An 8,560-nucleotide genomic window follows, 5' to 3' on the forward strand; every position below is an offset into this window, starting at 1 on the left:
ATGTGTGTATGTGTGCATGTAAGGATGTGTGTACGGTCCCGTTATGCATTTGCTTATGCTGTGTGCGTGCCAATATCCCACCGAGGACCACAAACACAACTCCACATGGGACCAACTCCATGGCACACACTTACAAATTATATAGATGGCATACGAATTTGTCTGGCAAAAGGGAAAGAAAAGCAGGCATTTGCTTCCGCTTTCCCTTCGCTTTCCCCCGCTGTGGAAAATTCTGTACTGCAGTGAAAAATGCAACTTAGTGGTCGGTAAAAATAAATACATATCTCCCAGATAAGCAAGAAATTCATGGGGGCTTTTGTGCCCGATGACTCGACGGCGGAAGTTAAAAAGCGATATTACAAAATCATTTTAAAATATTAGATGAACTACAATGTGCAATGTCATTAAAAGAAAGTAATAAAATAAATCAAAGTAGAAAATAAACAGATTTTTGCTAGGGTAAAATTGGTATTCAAGAACATCTTATTCTCTATGAAATATGATTGAGTCATAACAATATTATATTAATTTTAAAAGGCGGTCCTATCCTGTTTTGAATACACGCTGAAAACGAACACAAAGGATAGTAATTAAATTGCTGCTCCTTTTTTTGCTAATATTTTCGTTGCAAATAAATCCCCAGTTCAAAATGGAAAGTAAACCACAACTGTGAGTGAGTTTCATGAAACCCAACTTTCATAATTATTCATAATTCCGCAACAATTACAAACAGTTTGCCCGCTTCAATGGAATTTCAAAGGGCTTACGGCGAGTCCAGTGTCCAACAAGCCGGACTTTTCCGGGCGGGAAAAGCAAGAAGGTCGGACTAAACTAATTTAATGCGAGCTGCCGCTGAAACCGATGCTGCAATACGGAGGACCGAAGGCCAGGAGATAATTTAATAGTGCTCGCATATGTATATATTTAATGTGGCTTTGACCGAAGGTCAGATATAGCGCATACGCCGCGTGTGCAGCGGCTCCCGTTGCAGACAACTACCGCTCGGTGGGCGAAGCCCACGCTTTTCCCGTCCGCCAAAGGGCAATTTGATTTGGTCTTAGCTCTCTGCTTTTTACCAGCAGCCACCATAAGCAGCGGTTTTTCCGTTGCGCATGGCAACTTGCAGCAAAAAGCGTCTGACAGACCCACTGACAGATGGCCCGGCGGAGGTGGGCGTTCTCCAGCGAAGGTGGGCGGGGCACCAAGGCCGACCACCTGCCACGAGCAACCTTTTTATAGCCACTATACCCTGGAAAAGGAAGTGCTGTGGAAATGTGCATTTAGTTTATATATTGCTTTTCTTGGATTCGGGTTATGTTGAATCTAAACTATATACAAGAAATCTATTCTATTATTTTCATTAAAAAAGTGGTCGAACTATATCATAAATTTATTAGCAATTTTCTTATATCCTTTATTTAGGTGAGCCACAAAAAATAGATAGCCTAATAATAGAAAAACTAACTTTTAGATTATTCCTTTGGTTCTGAGTTAAGCTGTCTTCAAGCAACAAATTGGAAATCTACCAGTTTTGCTAAGTAAACCAACCTCCACATTCAAAGCTATGCGCTAGGGTATCGCACAGTCGAGTCCTTGTCCTTAACATTCAAACAAATTTTCGATTCTTTCATGTAGCAACATGCGTCTAGCGGTTTTAATTGAAAAATGGCGACTCCTGGCACTCAAACCGCGATTTCCGTGTGCTGAATATTGCCCTCAACGGCTTATGGGCGAAATTAAAAGCATTAAGCTCAAGATTACTTCGATATTAGCGAGACATAATTGTCTGATTAAGTGAATGCCGTGCGTATTTCTTTGCATAACCCCAGCCAGCGGAATGCTCTGTCTGGCAACGTGGCGTATGTGTAATGTAATTTGGCAGCTTTTGCGAAATGTTGTGGACTCTGTGTTCGCTGGGCGGAGAGCTCGTTCATGCTGGCAATTAGCACGTCTCGTTCGGTTTTTGGTCTGCTGCTCCTTTGTATCCCGAAAGCACTTTGATCACCAAGATGTTGTGTGTGAGGAAGGTAGTGCCTAATAGGTCCCGCTGCTGCTCCACAAATTGCAAATGGCCTTGATAATCGCAAATGATGAGCAATTGTTCGCAGTACTCAAAACGGATGAGCCAACACCTTGCGACTCCTGTTCCTGCCATTGTCTTCAGCTGCCGGATAATTGGGATTACGAGGCTACCCTTCTCCGCGAGAATCTATTAAAAAGTTGTACTCGTGTCCTCGCGAGGATGTGCTCTTAATGACTCTAATTACGGAAAACAATTAAAAACTGGTGAACATCCTTGCATGGCTTTCGAAGGACTTAGACTTTTACGGCTGACGATACAATGTGTATATGAGGAACATTATCTCTTCAAATATTTAATGTCAAGGGTTAAAATACTTGGAAGAAACTGAAATACTTGGAAAATATAATTTAACTATCAATCTAATTGTTTTTCAGTGAATAAGTTCACAGTTTATTTATAGTTTAGCTCGCATTGTGCAGCATAAATTAAATTTTGTTACATGTTATTTAGCAGTTACAATTATCATACAAGGAAATCTTTAAATTCAAGCAATGCCTTTCTCCCGTCCACCAGTCTTTCGCACTGGAAGCAAACATTAGGCTAATGTCGAAGAATCCTCGAGGGTCTAATAGGTCGCCTTAGTGGCAATGGCAACTTCAAAACATTCCGCTCGTCTAGCCCCAGTCATAATTAAAAGCAATTCCCTTTGTTTTGCCACTGATGCCCCAGTAAGGAGAAAAAAAAAGTGGAATAATAAGTTAATGTTTTAAGCGGCTTGTCAAGCCATGACCTCGGCCAGGCAGAAAAAGCGAAATAATGGAAAATATAAGCATTTTGTGCCGCCCTCTCATTACAATTTAATGCGCTTTGCTCAACAGCTTAGTAAAGATTTAAATGGCGCCTTGCTTTCGCATCTCAAAAGGAGCCATTAAAACGATTTAGTTAATTAACATGCCATCCGAGTAGCTCGGTATGTGCATGTGGCGTTCAGCTCATTGTAAATGCATGGAATCGATTCCAGTTCCCAACTCCGCTTTTTCACCAGCGGAAAATTCGATCGGACTGGCTCTGCGCAGAATTTAGCTTCACTTATTCGGTGGTTTTCCAAGGTTTATGCGCTCAATTTGTTGCAAACCCGACATTTCCGTGGGCACAAAAGGAGGGGTAAATTGCATTTCTTTTAGGTATTTTAAAGAGCTTTGATTTAGCTCCTACTAAAGTGTTTTAGATAGTTTTAAGGACCGTTTATCTATTTTCACTGTTATTGTTTTATTTTATTACGTTTTTACTTTTAAAACACACATATATTTTTAAGTTTAGTTTTATCATGGACGGATATTCCATATGTTATGAGCTGCTAAATAAAGTAAATAATTTATGAAACAAATTCTCTTGAAGTTCCGGAAGCTCTTGTATTTTGAAGCCTGCTTACTGGCATTTCGATGTGACAATAAGCCGCTTGTCTTATCTCGGAGAATGCAGGAGAAGTGCTTTTCCCGCCGGGAGCAACAGTTTTCCCGATGGCCGGATGTGTGTCCAAGTCGCTGTGTGTGTCTGTGCAATTTTCACAAAGTTAACAAAGTGAAAAGTCCTTGCTGGTGGCACGTAATTTATGCATGGCATAAAGAAGGATGCACTCGGCAAACCAGGACAAACTCAACTCGACTCGACTGAGTCCTCGTGGAGAACGGAAGGCAATCTGCAGTCGCCGGGTCAAATGCTAAACATCAATCACGCCCGTCGCCCCCCGGCTGCATTTACCCTTATGTGCCGCACTGTCTGCCTCCGGAGAGGTCCTTTAGCCTGCCGTTCGATGTCACAGACGGTATTGATTACCTATTTGTTGCGGCTGGCAATGCAGCTTTTAATTGAATCGGAGAGACTTATCGGTGGGAGGATTAGACTGCAGCCATAGAAACCGAGAGCTGCCACTTCAGACGAAAAGTATTTATATGTAACAAGTCCTTGGCTTAATTAATGTGCGAAGGCTCAAGGACCACAAGCAAAGGAATCAATAAATGCTGGAAAGTGAAATGTATTTTTGGTTCTAAGGGCTTAAGTCTGCTATAAATATATCTTTATTTTTTCTTAGAAGGGCATTCGTATATACATTAAAAAAAGAACAGACTTTACTGCAGCGGGTTGACTAAACAAATTTTAGAAAATGTTGTATTTGATTACACGAAATAAAAATCATTTAAAATTTTTTTTTAGGAAAATAAGCTTGGACCATGTTTTTAAAGAAACTTGCACCCAAATGTTTCTGGCACATATTTTACATTTCGGAACTATGACTATCATATTTAAATAAATAATTTTAAACGTGTTTAATTTACTAAGTATAATAATAATACTAAGTAATTAAATAATACTATAAGTGGTACTTACTCGGAAAGGTTCTTGAAGCACTGCATCGTGGATTCCAGTTTAAGTAAATGGTTTCCATAAGTCGCCTGCAACCGTTTCATGCCGATCCATTTCATTGGTACCCAAATTCTCCGTCTTACCACTCACTTACACACTGAACCTGAAATTAGAATTTAAAAAATTTAATTTAAAATAAATTAGTTAATAAATTCGTATTAATACTGCCTACCATAAAGGTCCTTGATCCTGCATCCTGGTGTCCTCTCCAAGTTAGAAGCATCAGCATACATCATCTGCATCTCATCAAAACACATACACACTGACTTTCGGTCATTCGGGTCAACTCAAGTATCGGGTGCCACAGCCGCCAGGTCGTGAATTTTTGGCTAGAACTGATTGGGAATTGTAAAAATGTTTAAAAAAAAAGTGTAAAAATATTAAATTAAAATTAACAATTCCGATGACGACGACGTGGCAATTAGTACATGTTTTTAACATTGAACAAGTGTTTTGTTTCTTATTGCACATTGCGTGTTGGTTGCACGTTGTATGTTGCATGTTGCATGTGGTATGTTGCATGTTACATGTTACATTTAGCATTTTTTACTGCATGTTTTGCGATGGATGTGTCAAGTTGCATGTTGCATGTTGCATGTTGCATGTTGTATGCTGATTAGATTTTTGAGATGTGCGTCAGTCGTAGGCACCGTTTTCGGTCTCAAAACTTTTTTCCAAGTTAATGTTGCATGTTTGTTGTTCTAGGGAATTAACTTAATTAATTTGTTTAATTATAATAATTTTATTTAAAATTTGGTAAATTCACATTGTTTTGATGATTATGCAAGAGTCGGAATTAAAGCAAATCAATTAAATTTTCAATTTAAGATAATTAATTTTAATTAAGTAAATGTAAATGATTTTCATACCGCAGAATATGCAATTCGTTACGCAGTAAATAATGAATATACATTTTCTTTGAGCCCGTGCAATTAATAATGAAATATGGCTTATATATTATTAATTCACTGGTAAAAAACAATAAACTCCGTCAATGAACTCCCATTAAACAGACATGTTCATCCGACAAAACGAACAATTAAACAACAATTAAATATCGCTAGCTCCGAGTCAGGCTCCACGGTAAATCCGAAAAACTCCCCAAAAAAATCCCCCCATCAAATGAATGCCACCCTATGTGTAATGAGGCCAACCGCATCAAACGATAAAAATGACAGGAGGCGTTTAATTAAAACCGGCTTTGTTTCATTGGCAATAAAACAAGAAAACGGGCGAAGTAAGTGAATTTTCCAATGCGTCATTATTGAGCCCAAATAAACTAGCCGCATTTTTCGCTTCCCCACTTTTTTCCGCCTTTTTTTTCGGGGGCAGCGTTAATTACGTCGTGTTGACAGGCCGAAAGGCCTTGGTGGGTGGCTGTTGGGGTGGAAATGCGGGGGGAGGGGGGTGCGTATGTTTGTATTGACAGCAAATTAAGCAGTTTTAATTACAATCAGGCAGCAGCCGCCCAAAAAGGGGGATAAACAATAACTGTCCGCCAACGGACACACTCGATAAAGTGTTTTTCGCACAAGCATCAATTATATATCGGGAAAATTAACTGTAATGCAACTTCTCAATCATTTCTATTTAAATTATTTTATACGCTAAAATGGGATAAAAAAGTTTGAGAAAAAATAAGTGATTTGTTCTTGACACATTTAATTATATTTAAATGATTCTAATATATTTTCAGTTCTACGTGTCTATTTCCATTGGTATTAGCCTTTCAATGAACTCAATATCACTTGTACATTAGGCAATCAATTTTATGGGAGATTGAGAATAAAAAATGTGTCATTTAAAGTACGAATAAGTCTATTAACAACTTTAATGCTTTATGCAGTTTTCATCATTAAATTAATACACATAATTTTGCATTCTTTTTGACCATTAATCCATCAGCGAGTTCTCTGCATAAATGAAGTTTTATTACTGCAAAGGGCCACTGCGAGTAATAAAATGGAAATACTTTGTGTTTCTGTGTGTACAACACGTAGAAACATACACACGAACGCGCATGACATAATTTTTGTATTTTTCATTTATGTTGTAAATGACCAGTGCACAGATATCGCCTTAATCAATTTATGAAGTGAAACGTCAAAGGAAAATATTTGAACCGGCGTCGACTGCGGAAAAGCGGGCGGAAAACTTTGATCTTCCACGTTGCATGGCTGCAAGTTGGCAATCAATATCTAATGAAATCTGAAATGCCAGCTCGCATACGAAAAATAATTTACGAGACCGGAAGTGAATGGAGACGATACCCTGAAAACAGCAAATTAAACGCTGAACAACCTTTAATGTTGCTACTAGAGATATTGGTTAAAAAACTATATGAATTAAAATAAATATATTTTGTTGTTTTTAAGGAGTAAAAATCATTTTAAATTCATGGAAAAAACATATTACATGTTTTAAGTTCATATTTGTTGTATAAAGACCTTTTGGCTATGTTATATTTTAGAATAAACGAATTCTAAAAGCAGTGTTCTGAAAATACCTGCCAAGAAGTGCAATCATCGCACCCATTTAACCCTCTTCTGCCAGTTAATTTAGCAAGGACCCATCAAAGGGTAAGGCAGAGTAAACTTTGACAATGGCCAATTTGCGAAGTCAGATGTGGGGTCTGTGGTCAGGGGTCAGGGGTCAGGGGTCAGTCGGGTGTTGTGGGTCGGGGGCCAATCGTCGATTACGAATGCTATCCATGCTCAATGGCAATTTAATGTGCTCCAATGCGTAGAGTGATTTTTTCAAAAACAATCGAAAACCGATTGACCAGGGCAATAAAAGCCATTAAAAAGTACATTAAAAGCGATCCGAACGTGAAGTCGATTCAAAAGAGAATATTTAGAAAACAATTTGGCTACTTATATGCGTTATATGCGTATTTAAGTCCAAAACGTTTAAACTAACATTTAAGCGGACCGATGGAGTAAACAAAGTGTTTAAGCGATGCAGATTGTAAGGCATAATTTAAATGGCAGCGCTAATTGCAGACGAATGTGAAATAGCCGCGGGGCTTAATGCTAATGGACCGATAAACAAAGGCTATTTCTGCCCACAAAGAAGCTCTGTTTGTTGCCAAGACCGAAGTTATTCCTGACCCCTGGCAATCCCCATAATGCCACTGCCCCAGGACCAACATCCTTGGGCACTGGCCAGTTTGCATGCGCCACCTGGACAGCGGATCGAATCCTTGGAATAATTCCAAGTCCAATTCCTTTGAGGCAGTGCCCACCTGGTGTGACCAAATGAATTACCCGAAACTGGAGCAGTTCCGCCTCGGTAAATCAGACTGCCCGAATCGATAAGTCCCCTGTGGGAATGGAGCTCTGACGAGGATTTGGGGCTCCAAATATTCCACTAAGCCCCAAGAAATAATAATCTAAATAATAAAATAATAATGTATATATTTTTACAAAAATGAACAAATTAAGTCATGGTTTTTAGGCAGTAAGTGAAAGCACAGAGTGGCTAAAAATGCGTGATAAACGGCTTTTGAAAAGTTTCCTCCTAAAAATGCATAATCTAAACAGAAACGACCACCACACTGAATACATCAACTCCAGTTAAACTACGACTTATTCAGCCTATTAAGGCGACCCAGATTTAATTTTGAAACACCCGCAATTGAGGCGAATCCGCTCCGTGTAGATGAAGGACCCTTCCTCCAGTTCCGTGCTCATTGCCCAATTCAGTGCTAACTCAATTTAGTTTACACTCGGTGAGTGCCTTTCTCCCCGCCCCCTTCTCCCCTGCCCCGCCCCCTCCATTCAGCGCCCACTTGCGCAGCCGGAAAGCAACATTGTCATCTACATGTACATCTACATAAAGGTACTGTAGATGAGTTTCCGTAGGCTGGGAAAACTTTTTGTGTGTGCGCGCCCGAAAGTATGCAGCTCAAAAGGAAAATGGTGAAATGGGAGAAAGTTGAGTGCACAGTGCGTATGTGTGCAGCCGAGATTCGGGTGACTTTTTGGGGGAAACGGGGAAGTTGTTGAAAATTTGCCGTAAATATTAAAATTTCATACGTTTATGCAAATTCACTTTCGAGAACTTTACTTCCTGTCGTGCTCTTGGCTTTCACCTTTTTTTTCTCACTTCTTA

General features: G+C 39.3%; 1 long non-coding RNA gene across 1 annotated transcript; it reads right to left on the reverse strand.

The window, feature by feature from the left end:
- Window positions 1-4,490: 4,490 nt before the first annotated feature.
- On the reverse strand, window positions 4,491-4,720 carry LOC108046926. Its single transcript, XR_001769403.1, has 2 exons — window positions 4,620-4,720; window positions 4,491-4,550 (listed from the first exon to the last, which is right to left on the reverse strand). It is a non-coding gene; the product is annotated as an uncharacterized LOC108046926 (long non-coding RNA).
- Between the last annotated feature and the right edge of the window lie 3,840 nt (window positions 4,721-8,560).

The sequence above is a fragment of the Drosophila rhopaloa genome, unplaced genomic scaffold, assembly GCF_018152115.1.
Source record: "Drosophila rhopaloa isolate 14029-0021.01 unplaced genomic scaffold, ASM1815211v1 contig_3, whole genome shotgun sequence".
Classification (NCBI taxonomy): Eukaryota; Metazoa; Arthropoda; class Insecta; order Diptera; family Drosophilidae; genus Drosophila; species Drosophila rhopaloa.